Below are 18,488 nucleotides of genomic sequence, written 5' to 3' on the forward strand. Positions count from 1 at the left end.
TTAAAAGAACTGAAAAGTCCATGCCAGGTAGCTCAAACGTGATTCCCATATTCTCATACAACATGTTTTGAATTCAGGGTTCCTATCTGTAGTTATACAGTGTTTTAGTAATATAGGCTGTGAACACTGAACTAGTAATACGGCATTTCTGAAAAGTCTCTCTTGGTTTTTGTAATTTAAATATAAAATCCCATTGTTTCTCTTCTCTTTTGTTACATTTTATGCTCACCTTTATTTACACTAAAATTACAGGGAAAACAGGACCTAAATGCCATTTTCAAAAATTATTTAGGAACTGAACTCTAACGGAGAAACTACTGGATTTAATTGCTTAGATAATTTAAAATTTAATATTCAGGCTATTAAGAAAGAGTCCTATTGAAAATTTCACTTTGTTTTCAGCACTAAAAGTTTGCATGGTTTTACTCATCACTATAGCTAATAAATTCTAACTTAGTTTACTGTGGTTCTTTGGTTAGTCTGCTTGGTAGCCAGTAACTGGTATATAACTTGTGACCCACTGAAACTTTAGGACAAAGATAAGTTAGATATATTGTTCTTTAATGCATTTCAAATTGTCACCTCTCTGTATCATGCTTGCATTTGTATGGATGAGCATCTATTTGGAATAGTTTTATAGAAATGCTGTTAAATTTTCAGTCTAGGCTATGCAGTCTTTGTGCAGTGCTTGGAGGTTAATGCAGGATTTTGTTTGGTCATAGGAAGTGTTGAATTCTCTTAATTTAGCAATGTTTTATGTAGAAAAAATGATGAATAATGAAGAGGTTGTTGTATCAAAAATTAAATGAAAGAGAAGCTGTGTGTGTATTAATGCTATGGACTTTGAAATAAACCTGGAAATGCACTTCCATAAGGAAAGTTTCACTCTCTTGTTCCACCTCATTAGTAGCATTTTTCTCCTTTTTTTTTTTCAGTGGTTCTAAATGATTAAATGCGTAAAGAAGTATAATATATTAATGTAAAATTATACCGTGACAAAAAGCATAGCATCCAATTATGGTGTTTATCAGTGTGTTATGAATTTTACTTTATGATCTGTGTCAGCAAAAACGAATCTGAGTAAGCCCAAGACAACAGAATGAAGAATTTCACAACAGAATTTCATTTGTTTCATGGGTTGATGCTCACTTGCTAAAAGAGTAAGGTAATGCACAGATTTTGCTAGTTCTTGCTCCAGTGTTCTACTGGAGTTGACAGAAGCAGAGGTGCTGGTGTTTTGAAGGTGCACAGAGAGACTTAAAGCTAGTAAGAGAAACATTTGTAAATGTTTCAGAGAGTGCAAAGCACCAAAACACTTCAAAATGCCATTTTGTAGGCAAAATAGTTTCCTGGGATCAGAGGATAACAGGAGTTCCCAGGGATTAAAACCAACCAGAACCTCTCGTTGACTAAGACCCTCAACTCCTCTTAATAAGGCTGTGCATGTGTTTAGAAAGTTACACTAGATCATTCTGCTCATCACTGACCATACTTCCTAAGAGGCACCTTGCAAGCATTGAGAATCATAGGAAATACGCTACACATGGTAAAAACAAAATAAACATAGGACCACAGAAAACTGAAGATTGCATGGGAGCTGGAGGTTCAGGCATGCTTGACAGATAATCTTTTATGAAATATTCTTAATTATCCTAAATGCTTAACAGGCTTGTACTTGATTTCTTTTGCCCAGATCTTAACATGTCATTTTCTATATCATATTACAAAAAAGCATTTTTATGAAATATCTATCAAATTAATAATTTTGTGATAGATAGTTCTCAATCAGCTCATCAGTGAAAATTACGCCAGGCTCTGATAGAGCTCAGTGATTAGACAACTTTCTGCATCACAGACTAAATGAGTAAGAAAATACTTTTCTACCCTCCATCAGACGTCATTTACAATATAGTAAAGAAATGTGAAACAAAGTCTCCTTTGTCTGGTTCTTTTCAAATAGAAGTTTTATGAAGAATTTTCTTTAATTGTGGCAGCTGCCTTGACTTTTATATGATTTCTTTTATAAACACAGGTTTCCATATGCACTATTTTTGACTCTGATTTCACCGAGCTCTCTCTACATATCTTTAAAATAGAAAACAAAGAAATGTCACTCACTAGGAATAAATATGTCCATTAACTCTTCCAAAGATACACATTTACATGTATGTTTACATAATATAGAAAGCTGCCACTGAACAAACCGACAATTGTCTATACCCCAAGAAAATTGTTCATTTTCTTCAGAAAAAGGTGGAAAAGATGAATAGGAAGACCTTACCCAAAGACAAACCCATTTGCAATGAAGTGTGAATTTCAACAGACTAAAGGAATAGTCTGGGAAGATGAGTTTCGAACATGTTTAAAGAGCAATATTTTATTGTTGGATCTAAAATGTGCTGCTATAGAATTAGCAACTTAATTAAACCTATGTTTTCACTCAGGGAACCAGCTATTCCACCACCCTATTTGGGACTGTGTCTGCACTACTGATTTTGACAGAAGGCTTATAGGCAACATGCAAAGGTCTTGTTTCAAACCTATTCATAGGTTTACATATTTAATATGTACAATATTTACATATTTACATATTCCACTCTCTGCTTCACATACAGTAACTGGAATCTCTAAATGCAATGGCTTATTGGGAAGTAAGAAAACTCACAGGTTTGACGTGTAGTACCACAGTCAGATCTCATTTACTCCTCCACTTTAAAAAGACAAAAAGAGTTGTCAATGGCGTCTCCTCAGGCTTGCTTTTGAAATACTATGTATATTTTGACCAAACTTCCATTTTCACAATATGCTATAAGAAGATATTTTAACATACAAGTTATCCTTAGAAGTGGTTATTAAAAAAAATTCCTAAAATTCTGAAAGTTTTGTCAATGCAACTATCTATTAAGCCCACTTAGGAAAGTATATCATATTCTGATAAATAAATAAATAGTGTTTACTAATAGAATAAATAAATTACTTTTTAAAATGTGATATTCTTACATTAAATATTTTAGTTTAGTTTGAATGATGAGAAAAAAAACAAGCAGAAAAAATACAACAAAATGAAGTGGGAAGTTTTAGATTATTTTTAATATGTCATAGCTTTCTGAATTAATTTTAGTTAGATAATGGAAATAGAAAGAAAGTTAGAAGAACAAGTGGAAGGAGGCAGGTACTCAGCAGTATCTTGCTCCTTGTTTAGAATATTGAGTGTAGTTCTAAAGCATGCCATTCTTCCCTAAAAATATTTTTCCTAACTCTTCAGAACATATTAATCAGAAAAATTAGATATTCATTACATCTTTACAGGACTGTAGTATCCTATATTAAATTTTGAGAGTACAGTTGGTCATTACTTTTGATAGGCAATGGATTTTTTAAAGTAATTGGGGATTTAGGGAGTCTGAGGGAGAATGTTCCAAGTGTGAGAAACAAAAGGATACATGCAAGTAGCTAAGAGATGGAAAAATAAGTGTAAAAAGAAAAAATTAAAGACATTACTGAGTATTTTCTATGAAGTCACAGGTATTAAATTGCAATAAAAAACATTTTACTTTACCAGATTTATCTGCATTTTGTACTGATACACCTAATAGCGTATATGAACCTGAATAAAGTTTCACCAAATAAAAAATTTGAAATATGTAAACAATTCTATAAATTATAAGGCCATGTTTCAGCTGGAGTCACTTAGGTTAAACAGAGGTGTCTGGAAAACTTTATGGTTGGAAGTTAAGAGGGAGACAGAGCAGGGAAATGCTAAGTGCTTACAAGAATGGACAATTTTACACAGTATCCTCACTGCACATTTGTGAGGAGCACAACCAAGAGGTAGGAAGGATACTCGAGCCAGAAATCTGGGGAGCTTTAATAAGCAAAACCAGCAGAGTGACCTCCAGCTAATAGCTAAATAATCAAAGTTAGTTGAAGGGAGAAAAAGAAGAAGGGAAGGAAGACTTCATTTAAAATATATTGGGAAAAGAAAGAAAATATTAGTATTTCAAATTTTTTATTTTTCTAACAATGTTGCACTAGAGTCATCTAGATAGTGTCAATATAAATGTCAGTATTTCCTCTTGCATGCAGCATTAAATCTGTGAAGGGGCATTGTCTTGCAGATTTTGCAACAATAAAAGGAATTTTAGATATTTTCTCAGCCTTGAAGTGAATGTTTAGTGGTGAATGTTACTTCCTTTTTCTTTGTGGTTGCTGTAACTGTTTTTTTTAAACTGAGTGTTGGTTTTTAGGGTTTTATTGTTACAGTATTTCCACATAATTCAGGCTTGGTTTATCTTTGTATCATTCTGAGAAATACTTAAAACAGTATTAAAAATATTGACAAGTAATTTAATTAGGTCTTAGTCTTATGTGTGTCATCTTACATTCTTTTTTTCTTGATATCCATTTGGTTTACTCAGATTGTGACATGAAAAATTGTATGTGTTCACAGATATTTGTGATTAAGTCTTGAGTTTTTAATGGAATATTTCAGACTTTTCCATTTATGACTTGGTAAGTCTTGCCTACGGTGACCTGATCTGGTCCAAACTGGATACTACAGCCCCGTATTATAGTAGGAATAACGTTATCTAACTTGTTTAAATGCAAATTTTGAAACCATCAAGATGCTGCTTCCAGATGCATGATGTCCACAAGACTTAGAATGAGCTGACTTGTCCTTGTCTGCATTTATTAATGTAAGACTTTTTTAAATCATGGAGACGTTCACCTGGGTGCTTTGCCCAATTAGTATTTTGGAAAATGCTCAGTATTTCTGGAATGTACAAGACTGTCTTCCATTCGCAAACAGCAAGAAATTTCTGCTTCTTGATGTTTTTACATGCCCACTCCTGAACTTGGAGCTATCTCATAGAAAACCAAGCATTTAACAGAAGGAAACTTAATTTTTATGTTTGTATTTCCCATTGTTCAAAGTTCTGTATTTCTCATTTTGCTGCTCATCTTGGGGATTTTACTATCAGCTGTCTAAAAGACTAAGTATAAATAGCAAATACATCAGGTAACTCAATGATGTAGTCAGCCAACTAAGTTAAAAATGAGATGATTCCATTAGCAACTGATGAGGTTTGACTAAGATGTTTACAAAAATGACATATCTGGTTTCAGTACCTTCATGAATGACAAAAAATATTATTCATTAATTTTTCTTTCTTTGTATTATTTTAATTATATAAGATGTCTTTCACAGATTTTTTAGTTTGGCATTCATTTAGTTGAAATAAAATTTTAAAGTTACTTTCTTAATATAGAAGAGTGAATAATAAGAAATACTCCTTAGTGTCATGTGTCTTGGCATTTTTTAAGTGACCCATGTTAAATAATTTACCTCATAGTATTAAAGCTAATACAGCTAGCAAGATTTTCTTGTTTTGGAGTTTAATAAGTCTCCGAAGCCAATTACTACAATTATAGTAAAGCAAAAAAGGAATTCATTATAAGCTGGGGAAAACCTTTTCTAGATGATACCTTGTTAAGTTATGCTACTTTGAGGATAAAATCCTGAGATATTTAGTGTAAGATACTGAGAGGGACATGACACTAGACAAGCCAGTTCATTCATTGTTAGGGATCTCCTGTGCTGTGTTTGATATGTGCGTGGTTCTGTTATCAATATTGAGCTCCTTTGTATTTGGATGTATTGCCTCAATTTTTATCTCATGTTCTTCCATAAAAATTTTCCAACCATTATAAGTGTAGCCTTCTAGGAAGAAGAGTGTGTTCTTTGTGGGATTCCTTTAAAAATCCCTAACATTTCCTTTCCTTCCTATAAGTAATAACTTGTTCTTATAAATTGTTGCTTCCCATAATTTTCCCATATTAATGATTCAGAAGGTGGGTCCAATTTTGAAACTTGCTTTTGCTGTGGCTCTTTTTTTTCTTTCTGTTTCTGTTTTTGTTTGCTATTTCTTCCTCAATACAGAATTTTTCTAGTCATAGTTGTTATTTTTGAGGACAATTGAAATAGGTGAACATTATTTTCTTTTCTGTCTTTATTTATAATACCTCTGCCATGTGAAAGTGGAGATTTTCTCAAATCATTTGTGTTTGATTAGTCTGTCAGTGCCACAGAAAAGCTGAGACCCTTGTGCCCAACCAGTCAGCACCCTTTTATGGGAACCCTTCTCTGAGCAGTCCTGTTGGATTGGAGGGCAATTCAACTGATTTGTTCAGGGTCACATGCAAACAGAAGACCCCTCTCCTGGGTTTCCACACCTTAAATTGATCTGTCAGCAAAAGGAAGGATTCAGGGAACCACGCTAACAGCATGAGAGAGACTCCATTCTGGGTCTCTATAGGCAAATGGAGAGTTACTACTGCCGACAACTGTTAAAATCCTTGAAGGGCTCACATTTAACACTATATGGAGTAATACTCTTTATTGATGTAACAGAGAATTCTGGCAGGTTAAGATTTTAAGATTGCCAGTGATAGAATCTGGCTGCAAAAACATATTCAAAGCAATATAATAGGAATAAAATGCCTAACAAAAACTAGTTTGGGATAATCAATCAGCACGTATAGAGTACAGTTCTTACCCCACAGCCCTCCCTATAGGAAAGAAGACAGGTTCAGACTGTTAACTGACTGCAGCAGTTACTATGGATTCTTTAACTTCTCTCAATTTTAAACTTATTATTATATTATTTTTATATTTAGATAGACCTTGAATGAATTTAGCCATACATCATCTTAAGTGGTGGGAGGTCATACGCTGGAGATGGTTAATATCAGTATTACATTTGAGATAACCTTTAGGATTAAGATGGGCGTCTGTGATCTTGCAACGCTTGCTGGTTCAACTGCAAGAAATCTTTCTTCTTTGGTTGAACAGCTGCTATGTGCCTTATCAGCTACAAGGTACCACCGAGCTCCCTCCTCTGCAAGGGTTTTGGCAGATACTGGTTATGGTGTCTCCACTCCATTCCACCCTCTGTTTTGTCCCTCTTAGAATGTATTGTGTGTGGCATGCTGATTGCACGTACTGCAGGTGGCATTGTGGTTGGGCACGATTATCGTATCCCATATGGAGGATAACAATTGCATTTCACCCTATTGTTTCCATATTATAATTTCTGTTAGAGTCTGAATATAACTTCTTAGTTTTATCTGATTTTACCCCCAGTTATTTCCACACACACCTCTGATGAAAATGAGCATGCTATGCCTTTTATTCTCATTACAGTCCTGTTACTGCATTAAAATAATGAATGCTACGCATTTTTGTATGTTCTTTCAAGTTTTGCAACAAGACTTATATGCAAAGTATTCAAAGACACAGCTGTTCATTAAAGTAGGCAGGGAGGTGAACAGTTCCACTTTTAAAAGATAATTCCTAAACCATTTCTTCACAGGATATTTTGTCAAAGGAACATAACATCTAGCACTGAAGGAGCTCTCTCACTTCAAGTACAGAATCCAGACAGAGGCAAGTAAAAGGGGCTGCAGAAGAGAGAATAAATAACACCCTGATCAATCAACCATTCTAACAATGGGAATTAAAATTAAGGTAAGAGAAAAACATGATACTGCTTCTATACTGGCTCAATGGCTTAAATGTATTCATACGTACTGCAGAATTACAGAATGGCTGAGGTCAGAAGATACCGCTGCAGGTCATCCGGTCCAACTCACTGGTCACGCAGGGCTGCCTAGGGCTACTATGTAATTTGAGTTCCTGTTAAATGGATGCAATTATTAAAGGCTAAAACATAATTCACAGGCAGAACTAAAAATAAACTGCGGTTTCTTGACGTTTTTTAAAATACCAATTTTATAGGGACTTTTATTGTTTTGAATAATTAAATGATTGTCTTGTGGTATTGTTTGAAACAATATTTTGTTAGAGTCATACAACGAGCCAGATGCAGAACTCCAGCTAGTTTCCTGTTCAATTGAGAGAGCTTGGAATCTGTAGCCTTTTAGCAGAACTTTAAAATAGGCAAAGCAAGGCTGTCATATATTTCTAGGAAGCATACATTAAGTAAAGTTAATGTACAGTCATAGTCATAGTAAATAATGGGAATTGTTTTCCCTAGAATAGATCATAGGTTCTTTACATTACAGAAATGGAACTACCTTGGAATACTGAAACCATGTATTTTGACATATAACATACACGGATATACTACATAAAAGTAAAATGTAAGCAACATTTGTCACAAAGAAATCTGTACTTCAACTTCCACATACATTTTAATGAAAATACCAAAGAATCCAGAAGCCAGCATTTGGTTACTGCCAGGTGGATTGGAAAAAATTAGTATGGGTCACAGTTAATTAACCACACAATATAGCTCTAATATAGTTTCAATTAGAGCATTATCTTCTGCATGTGGGCTAACTACACTGTCTCAGCTGGCTTCCTCTGGAAGGTCTTCTTGAATTACAGATTCTTGTTTTAAGGCTTTAATTGTGATTAAATAAACTAACCCAAGCAGGAGCCAGTCCCTAAACTAGACTGAGACAGAGAATCATTGGCCACCAATAGCAATACTAAATGTTAAACTCTCTTCTTTCAAAGTGGAGGTATCTGCTAGCAGGGCATACTTCCAGTAGATTACTTACTACTCTGTGCTGGCTGGTGAGAATACGGAGAGAAGAGCAGCAGACCTAGGACTGAAACTCACTCTGCAGAGAAGACACAATACTCACAGGTCATCTTCGGAACTTGTACAGAAACATGAGTTCATCAAATTATTAAAAGTGCACTGTTAGGGTCTCTCACACTGAAAAGACGTTTTTAAAGCTTAGCTGGTGAAAAGCTAAGACATGAATTACCTTCAGAGTTGAATGCTGTATAGTATGGACTTTCATTGGGGTTGTCTTGGATTTGGTCTTGCTGAAACTTGTGGGCTCTTTCAACTCAGGATATTTTATAATTCTGTGATTTACAGGGTTGTGTTTTCTTCCTTTCTGTAACTCCTGCCATGCACAGGATAAATGATACTAAATCAGAAATCAATCTATATTTTCCATTTTCTTTTCTCCTTGATTCAGTGGGTAGCCTTTGGCTATCCTACTTAAATCCATGCCAACTATTTTTCAAATAAATATTTACTTATTTACATGTTTATAATGACATTTGCCTTAGAGTATTTCCCTCAAATTAACTTTTTTTGAAAACCCTATCCAACTTATAGGAGTTTGCTATCATATTTTAAAGATAGAAGAGAATAAGAGGGCTTAAAGCCAAAAGTATCTACACTATCTCATAAGTAAGGAGCTTTTTTACTTTGCTAGTTTTGGGCTGGTCTTTTTTAAAGTGATTGTTACTAGTGTGCTTTTTGAAAATTCAAGCATATTTCCTGTTGACTTCACCTGCCTCCATGGACCAACCTTCTAAAAGGAGATAAAATCTTGAATCTGACACTGCTAAATGAAGAGCTGACAGTTGGTAACTGCTGTTCTGAACTATTAATATTCAATAAAATGCAGGCATCAGCAGTGCAAAAACAGAAGCCAATCCTTAAGTATTCCGTTTAGTTGTTTTCATCATGAATATCATATTTCTTATCAAGAAATCCATCACTGCATGGAAAAGAAGTTATTAGAAGAAGCTATCCAAACATTCTAGACAAGTTTTAAACTTTGCACAAAGAGTTATTATAAGAGAAATCATGGCTAATTTTAACAAGACGGTTGGTACGTTTGTAAAAAGGATTTAGATCATGACTACCAGTGATATCAAAGAATTACTTGATATACCAATATGTCTTCAATTTTGTATCCAACTTACAGACACTATTCTATGTCCTAAGGAACAAAATATATACATAAAACCATTTTGTGATCCATTGAAATTATTAATAGTATAATTTTTTACTATTTATAGCTCTGATGTAATTTGCTTTTCTCTTTATATATATATATGTATATATATATATACAAAGTAGATAGAGAATAATTTGCTTAAATGCTGTTTCAGGAAGACAGATTTTACAAATGGTATTAAGAAAATATGTGAAATTCACTGTAACTATGATACTTTTCACTAATAAGATCCTGAAAGAATGATTAAATGCAACTATTGATATTTGTATATATATGTTGAGGAACATCTTTATAATATAGAAATGTTATATAAATAATCAGTGTTCTTTCATGTTTAATTGCTTGCACATCTTTGGCATTAGCAAAGTATTAAAGCAGCAAGGTTTCCCCTAAGTTGCAAATGTTCCCTAATGCAAATGTTGAATTCTTTGCAACCACTGAAACAATATTCTTTGATCTGAAAGGGTGTAATATGGTTATTTAGGAATCCTTCAACCTTTTGCCAGTATTTAGCTATTACTTGAAAAAAAAATCATCTGAAATGCATCATCTGCTTTTGGTGCTGATTTTCTTGTATTTATCCCATGGAATGCCTGCAGCCTTTTGCATTCTGCACTACTGCAGTTCTCTAGGCTGCTTCTATGCCTTGAATGGTCTCTCAAGAGATTGTGCCATGGTCATCTTCTGGACTTCATTTGGCTTTAAAATATTATTATATCAAACAAATCTGAATGAAGAATTTGTTGCTTTGTAATATTTAGTCAAAAAGTAGTTACAAATTTTAATTCAGCCTTATGTAACAGGATATGAAATAAAGTTCAGATAGAGACTGATCATTTCTGGATGATGAAAGACCAAGAAAGTATAGGCCTAATGTTGAATTCTCTTTCACTCATCACTAATGAAAAACAGGTGCTAATATTTATTCTGAAAGTCTATGAAGTAAAGCTATGGTAATCAAAAAACTTTAGCAGTATTTTTTCTCAGTTGTTCTTCTCAGTGCCTTGCCAAGGCTTTATTGATGCACCTTTCCCATCTCAAGACCTTTAAAACCCCATTTTCAACAGTTATATGAAATACCAGCGTCAGTAGTGTCTTCTTTGCCTTTTTCCTCTAAATAGTAATCTAAAGAAATTTTTAATATGGATATTAATTTTTATTACCTTGTGGACTTTAATATTTCTCTGGCAAGAAACAGGAAGAAAAAGGAACTGAAAAATGTTGACAGTCATTGACATGAAACACAAAAGTGCACATTGTGCATCACAGATGTTTTATATAGGTACATATCTACAGACTCTATTATTTTTAATATTCTTTCCTTTTGTCACTGCTTTGAATACTCTTTACAGAGTGAAACAGAAGCAAAATAACCTCACAATTCCTGCCTACTGTTCTTCCATGTATATCATTCTTTCTTCCCTAAAGCATACTGATAGAGCTTGTAGCAAATTTGCATGCCATGCAAGTTCCTAAATTTTACCTTATTCAATAAGAGCATTTGCAAAACAGAGATTAAATCTGACCCACCAGTTACTTTAAAGATTTTTAACCTGAAGAAATTGTAGCAAGCTCACTTTTTTAATGCTTGTGATTTGGTAAGCAAAACATTGTTTGCATTCCCTGTGGTTTTATAAAAATTGTCAGAACACTAGTTTTAAGAGTTCAAAGACTTAACTGTCTGAAAACTGAAAAGGAAGTAGCAATTGTATAATGCCAAGTGATATACTAGAAGCATATGAGAGGTTTTAAAATGACTTTGTGTAGAAAATAATGAGCTACAGAACAGTGTATAGCCGTATATTACTAAAATTCTGAGGTTACAATACTGTTTTTATAAACAGCTCTAATTCTGAATCACTAATGTACTCTTTGTCTTCTTTAATTAATTAATTAATTTATTTATTTATTTATTTATTTATTTATTTATTTATTTAATATGTGGTGCTAATTTTTGGTAATAGACTTCGGTTGCTCAACAAAGCTTGCATGCCTCTGCAAGAAACTGTGCTTCCTCATTCAGAAAAATGACTGAAGGGGCTACTTTCTATGGGTTTTGGAAATTCTTCAGAAACTCAACAGCCCTGTAGAAACTTTTTTGGGTTTTTCCTCCCCAGTTAAGAGAAATAATGAATTGTTATTTTGCATTGTATCTTTGGCTTTGATGTAAATTGTTTAAATGTCAAGTAGGTATGACAATTTTGAGCAGAAAATGCCAATACATATAAATAAATTTGCTCACCTCTGTCTCAAGCTAACAGATTTTTGAAAATCTGAAAATAGCATTTCTTGGATATAGATGATATTCATGAAGTCTATGAACTAATTTACATCCCTGTATTAAAACACCATAGAAAATTCTGTAATGTTCTGAATACTGCTTTTTTATATTTTGGGGGGTTTATTTATTTATTTTTAAATCCGAGGTCCCAAATATCACATTTTCAATAACAAAGCCATAATGGCAATATGTAATGTTAAAAGGCCCAAGTCAACAGAGTGTTTAGTTCTCGTTTATGTGAAAAATTCCAGAAATATTTATCATGTATGTGAATTTCTCTGAGACAAAAATTAAGCACATGAATTAATGTTTTATTGAACATGGCAGGTTCAATGGAGCTTAATTGTTTAATGGCCATTTCACATTTAAGAAATAAAACATTCCATTCGATCACTGGCTTCAGCGGAGCTTTCCCAGGTCCTATTTTTCTAGGTTTTACAACTGATTTTATTGACCAGCTTTTAATTTTTCTTGTTTCACCAATTATACTCCTTCTGAGTAATAACGTATCAAGTACAGTTCTTCAGCTGTTGAAACTAACCAGCAATCAATGTACACAAGCAGAGATGATTAGAATTTTCAATGTGAGTATAACTAAAGAACAGATTTCTATCTGAGAAAAATCTAAATTTTGCAGGAATATTACAAGTTTCAAAAAAAAGATACTTATTTTTTACTCAAGCCAAGTCGGCTTCATTATATGAGGGTGAACAAAGTAAAGATTAGCTCCCTCATTGTGACAAGAACTTAGCGCAAAATAGTGCAGGTGCATGAAAATGAGTTTCCTGTTTTTTCAGTGAATGCACTAAAGACTTTAATGGTTTCTCATCCTTTTCAAAGTCCTTTTAGGTTTATTTGATGAGGTAGTACATACCCTTTACATTTCACTATTGGTTTAAAAACAGGAAAATGGGAGAGTTTCCCTTTAATTTCGGAAGAAATAAATCCATTCATGTTTTTCAGGTTAAGGGGATTTTTTTTTTTTATTTAAGTAGGGGTTAGCATAATGGAGACAATTTTTATTTTTCCTTTGTGCCACATCATTCTAAAGTTAGCTGTCATAAACTTCTCTCCTTTATATGTTACCAGCCTAGATATATGATAAGACTGGTTATATGCACTAAGGAAATACAACAAACCTTATTTTAATGCCCTTTGACTGATTTTCTTAAGCTTATTTTTGGTTTTTTTGTAGCTATTCTGAAGAAGATATTTTGAAGGTATTCTGAAATTAGATTGCTGTCTGACAAGTAATAAGCAGTGGAAATGTACATTTGCAGTTGTCAATAACTGAATTACTCAAACTGTCAATTCAAACATGGAGAATTCCATCTCAAGAGCTTGAAACTAGTGTTTAAGGCACAAATTCTCTTTAGGTATCCTATTTCTGCATATAGATCTTTGCTTTACATTCATCATAACTATTCTCTCCCCCAGTGGTTTAACAAATTAAAATTTGAAAAAATTTGTATTTTTTCTACTGAAATTTCTTTCCCTTATTGTGTGCAACTGTATTATAAGTTCCTTGATGACATGCTATACAACAAAACCTTGCTTATACTTGAGACATTATTTTCCTCTTTGTTTTTTTCTTGTTTTATTACTTCTACCTTTTCACTAGTTGTTAATTTCTGCATTTACCTTTACATTTTCTTTTCATTGCCAAACATGATGATTGGAAAAGTACCTGAGGGATATCCAGCTTCATTAGGACTTTGCTTAGCTCAGCACTGTGATGCTAGCACAGCCCTTGATTGTAAAGCCCTTGCAAATCTAATCAGGTTAAACTTCGAGTTTTTAGTATCTGAATATAAGAAATACCCAAGTTACTTTAACAGGATAAATGTCATTACTTTCAATCATATTTTATGTTTGTAGTGGAGCAGTACTTCCGAAAACTGCAGCTTGTATAATTGATGTGATACTGATTATGACTGGCTGTGGGTGAAAGCAAAGACAATCTACATAAGGTTATAAGAGATTAAATTTTATTTGCCTGACAGATTTTAGGCTAAATTTTATATCTTTTTTCCAGATCCATGAAATCTAGATGATTGTAGCACAATGAAGTATCTTACTGTGTATAGGCATTAGGAACACTTACTGTTCTTTCTTTTGATCCTATGTGTACCACTGGACATCCTTGTTTTGCTTTTTGTTTCTCTTGTCTATATTTATTTTCAAATCACAGTGTGTAAATAAATGATTTTAGCTTTCTTTTTTTAACTTCTAACTTTTTTAACTTTACCAGTAGCTCCTCATTTTCCCGTATTTTTGGTATTTGTCTTTTTTTATTTTTCCGCTATTATGACAATTTTTCCCCAAAAAGTTTACAATTGTTTTTTGTGGTTTTTTTTTTTAAATACATTTCCATGGGGTTCTCTCTCTCTCTTTTTTCTCCCATTTCTTTCTGTTCCTTTTTTATTTGTGTGGTTTCTGCTTTGTTTTTTAATTTTAGCTGAATGACCTATAAATATTTAGCTGTATGCCTTCTGAAACAGACAAACTATGCCCTGTGTTGCTTGATTATATAAATTAATGATCAGTGAGTAAATCCATAGAAGAAAGTGGATTATTTGCAAGTCAATGGCTATTTTAATAATAATAATAATTTTTATTAACCACAATTATATAGTTTCTATTAAACTTTTTTGACTTACATGAGCAAGAAAATATTATCTTTGTTTTTCATAGTACAGATGACCTTGAAATAGAGAGTAAGTCAATATAAAGAAATTGATAGAAAGTCAGAAATAATTCAAAACTTATTTTATTTCTCCACTCTGTGCAAACTAAATACCTGTAAAGAGAAACTGAAACATCTTAATAGTTTAGAAACATTTAGATCTTCCTCCTACATCTCAGTCATCTCAAATGCTCTTAAAAATATTAAGAATCATATGTCCTTTGTTTTCTGTCTCTTCTTATTTAAAAGTTATGCCCCTTAATTAAAACTGGATCAAAAGCCCCAGACCTTTAAAAAAAATAAAATTAAAAATTCTGGTTTTAGAGTGCCTTGCTGTGGTTGTTAACACATAGAGCTTACTGCTGGGAAAGACTGATGCTCAAAAGACAGAGGAAAATAGCACCTGCTTTCTCACGCTGGTTTATGTTTGCAGTCTTGATAAAAATGCAGGACAGCATATGCAGAAACTGTGTGGAAACACTATTCACATGGTAATTCCTTTGTATCTGAATAATTTCTTTTCAGGTGCCTGAATGCATGCCAGACTAGTGGGAGGATTTGAACATCCCTTCCCTCAAGTTAAGAGGTTCCACATATATAATCTAACTGATGTCTTAGATCAAAGACCACCACTTTGGGTACTCAAAAATTAAATGTAGACTTACTGATTGAAATCAAACCCAAGTTAAACTAAAACATTTATCTTTAGATAAAGAAAGCTCAAATGAAATTTACCAAAACCTTAATTTTTCTAGATGAAAGGCACTGTAAAACTTTCCTCATGTTATCTCCACTCATGTTTAGTGACAAAACACAGAACTTGCCTGACACTTGCTAAATCTCAGTCAGATACAAAACACTATTTTTAATTAAGTTTATGTCACAGACCAATGCAAAATAACCCTGGATCAAAGGTAACATTCATGATATGAGAAAAATAAGTGTAATCAAATTGGTAACATGAGTCAGGACAGGTGGATCAGAACTGACACTGTACATTTCTGAACTGTCACAGCATCTTAATCTTCATTCAAATTAGGAAAATGCTAACCAAGTGCAAGCATTCTGTACCCAGGGCTTCTGCTTCACCTTTGATGTGCTTGAAAATGAAAGCAAATAATATTCCTATGTGAGTATGTCCAGTGTCATTTTGACAAGTTTCTTAAGACTGGCCAGTAATAACTGATAAAATAACACTCTGACTGGAATGAAGTAGCTGGTCAAAGCAATTATCATATGCTGGAAGTCTGGCTGAATGTGGCATCGTCAGCTTTAGTTTCAATATATACATGTACTGGTGTGCCACTTATAATCTATTTGTAGCATATATTAAGCTAAAGAATTGTACCAATGCAAGGTAAGGATGCACAGAGTAGCAGGCAGTCACTAGACTGAAAGTCACTCAAGTTTAAGTCCTTGTCTTTTTTACCTCTCAAGTATCTTCTGTTCCAACATTAATGTTCAGATTGGAAACTGGACATAGTTTAAGGTAGGAGAAAGGTGCATTTCCTTTACAGTGTGTCATCTCTATCTGTTTCTGCTTGTGTTGTTTTACTGTGTATTCATTACACTTCTGCTGACCCAAACAATAAAAGCCATTAATCAGTGTCTTGATTGCTTCATTTCAACCCAAAAACTAACTCAGTTTTCATGTTTTCCTACATGTGGACAGATAGCTAATCTGTCCACATCACTAAAACCTTTTTGAAGATTACTAACAAACCATGCCTAAGTATGCTTATAGTTTTGGCAAACCCTCTGGCATCCACAGCTAAATGTCATTTTCTGAGCAAAACCATAGACTGAGTTCAGATTTATATCATTTTAGTTTTTCTTACAGAAAGTTTTTGACGTTCTAACTGTTGAAACTCAGTAGCCCAAAAAGTTTGGTTACTTTTCTAGGACTAGAGAAGAGTATTAGTTCTCCATAGAACTTACACATTTTGAGCTTGGCCCATGTTCCTGAAAGGAATGGCTCAGTTTTCCTTTTAGATATATACCACATAAAAGGAAAGAAAAAGAAGTGCTCCCAGTCTTACTTTTTGTTTATTTAATGAAAAATGTAACTTCCAAAATAACTCAAAAGTAAAATAGAAAACTTGCTCAAGCAAGACAGGGAATCTGGGTACCACAAAGTAGCTTTTGGTAGTTCAGTTACAAACAATAGAAAAAACATGCAAATACACAAGTGGGCCAACATTTTTGGTTGCAAAAGGTGTTGAATATGCCTGACACACGTTGTGAGAAATATGCTGGGTGCCCAATTGTGAGAGAAGTTACAAAAGTCTGCTCTTACACCAACCAAGTTCAGTGTGTAAGGGGCTAACTATTGTTCAGTGCTGCCTCCTGGAAGGCAGAGGCCCATAGAATCTCTAACTCAGTGGCATGACTGAGAGTGAAAACAATCGTGCTCTCATCCACCAAACTGTGTGGATGGTACATTAATGTTGTTGACAGCCATAACACAATAATAAAAACCAATAAAGTAGATTATAAGATGCCTGTATTTTCTTTCTAGTACCAGGTAAATCAACAGATCTTCCTAGTACAGAGATACAGGAGGTAGTGTCAACTAGAAGTGGAGAACTCTGTGTATGTAAGAGGAAATAACTCTTTTCTGCAATCTGAGGAATAAAATGTGAGGAAAGACAATAGTCTTCTGCCTTTTACAATCCTTTGCTAAAAAGCCATTCCTGAAATCCATTATTTTCTAACTCAATTTGAGAGCAGTAAGCTCAATTTTCACAGTAATGTAGAAACTGATTGGCAGAAGGATAATATGTATTTAAAGATATGGAAAAAGTGCAATCAAATCCCCCCCTTTTTCCTAGCCACACCAATTAGTTACCTCATCTTCAAGGAAATCAGAGACTTTTAGTGATGCAGACAAACTTGCTTGGATTGCATGAAGAAAAAGGACAAAATAGGAGGAAAAGATTGTTTGAGAGGTAATATTACCAAGGAAGACTACGGCATTTGAAACAGTTTTAATGATCAGTATAATCTGAGACTAGTATAGTATAGCATAGTATTTACTACTATAGAATACTATAGTATTTACTGGTATAGATAGTAAAAAAAAAAAAGCAATAGTTAAAAAAAACCTCTCTCCACTGAATTTTTGCATCCTTTAGCACTTTTTTCATCTTTGTTTTGGAAGGGGGATTTATTCTTCATTTACATTAAATTTGGGAGTTTTTTTTATTATAATTATTTATATATGTCTCTGCATGTTTGGAATGTTTCTCAAACAACCTTTTACTCGTGGAATAACAATGGTATGGCCTCTGTAATTAGATCTTCCACATTGCGAAGGGCTTGTTGGATATCGTGAATTACGGCTGAATTACAGATGAGGATATGGGTTTGTGACTGTTGAGGTACTGTGCTAGGAAGCTGTTCTGGTTCTCCCTGTTTGTAAACGTGAAGAGAAGGGATTAAATGCAAATGCCACAGCCACTGTGTTACTTGTAGGTTATGGTTTTGTTTTTCATTTCAGTTGTTCTCAAAATTCCACTGACTTATATTTGTCAGGTGCAGCCAGAAAAAAAACAAAACCAAACCTTAACTCTTGTCCTAATGCTGATGGGACAGATTTCCTAGTCTATTCTAGGAACAGACTATTTCCTATAGTCTGAGAAAAAAACATATTAACTGCAATAAATAGGTCTTACAAAAGTTTTAAATTCTGCTATAGCTAATCAATTCGAACAAGACATTTAAGCTGTA

Source organism: Pseudopodoces humilis, chromosome 4, assembly GCF_049639895.1.
Source record: "Pseudopodoces humilis isolate 2021_Gansu_Grassland_sample_001 chromosome 4, ASM4963989v1, whole genome shotgun sequence".
In the NCBI taxonomy this organism is placed as follows: domain Eukaryota; kingdom Metazoa; phylum Chordata; class Aves; order Passeriformes; family Paridae; genus Pseudopodoces; species Pseudopodoces humilis.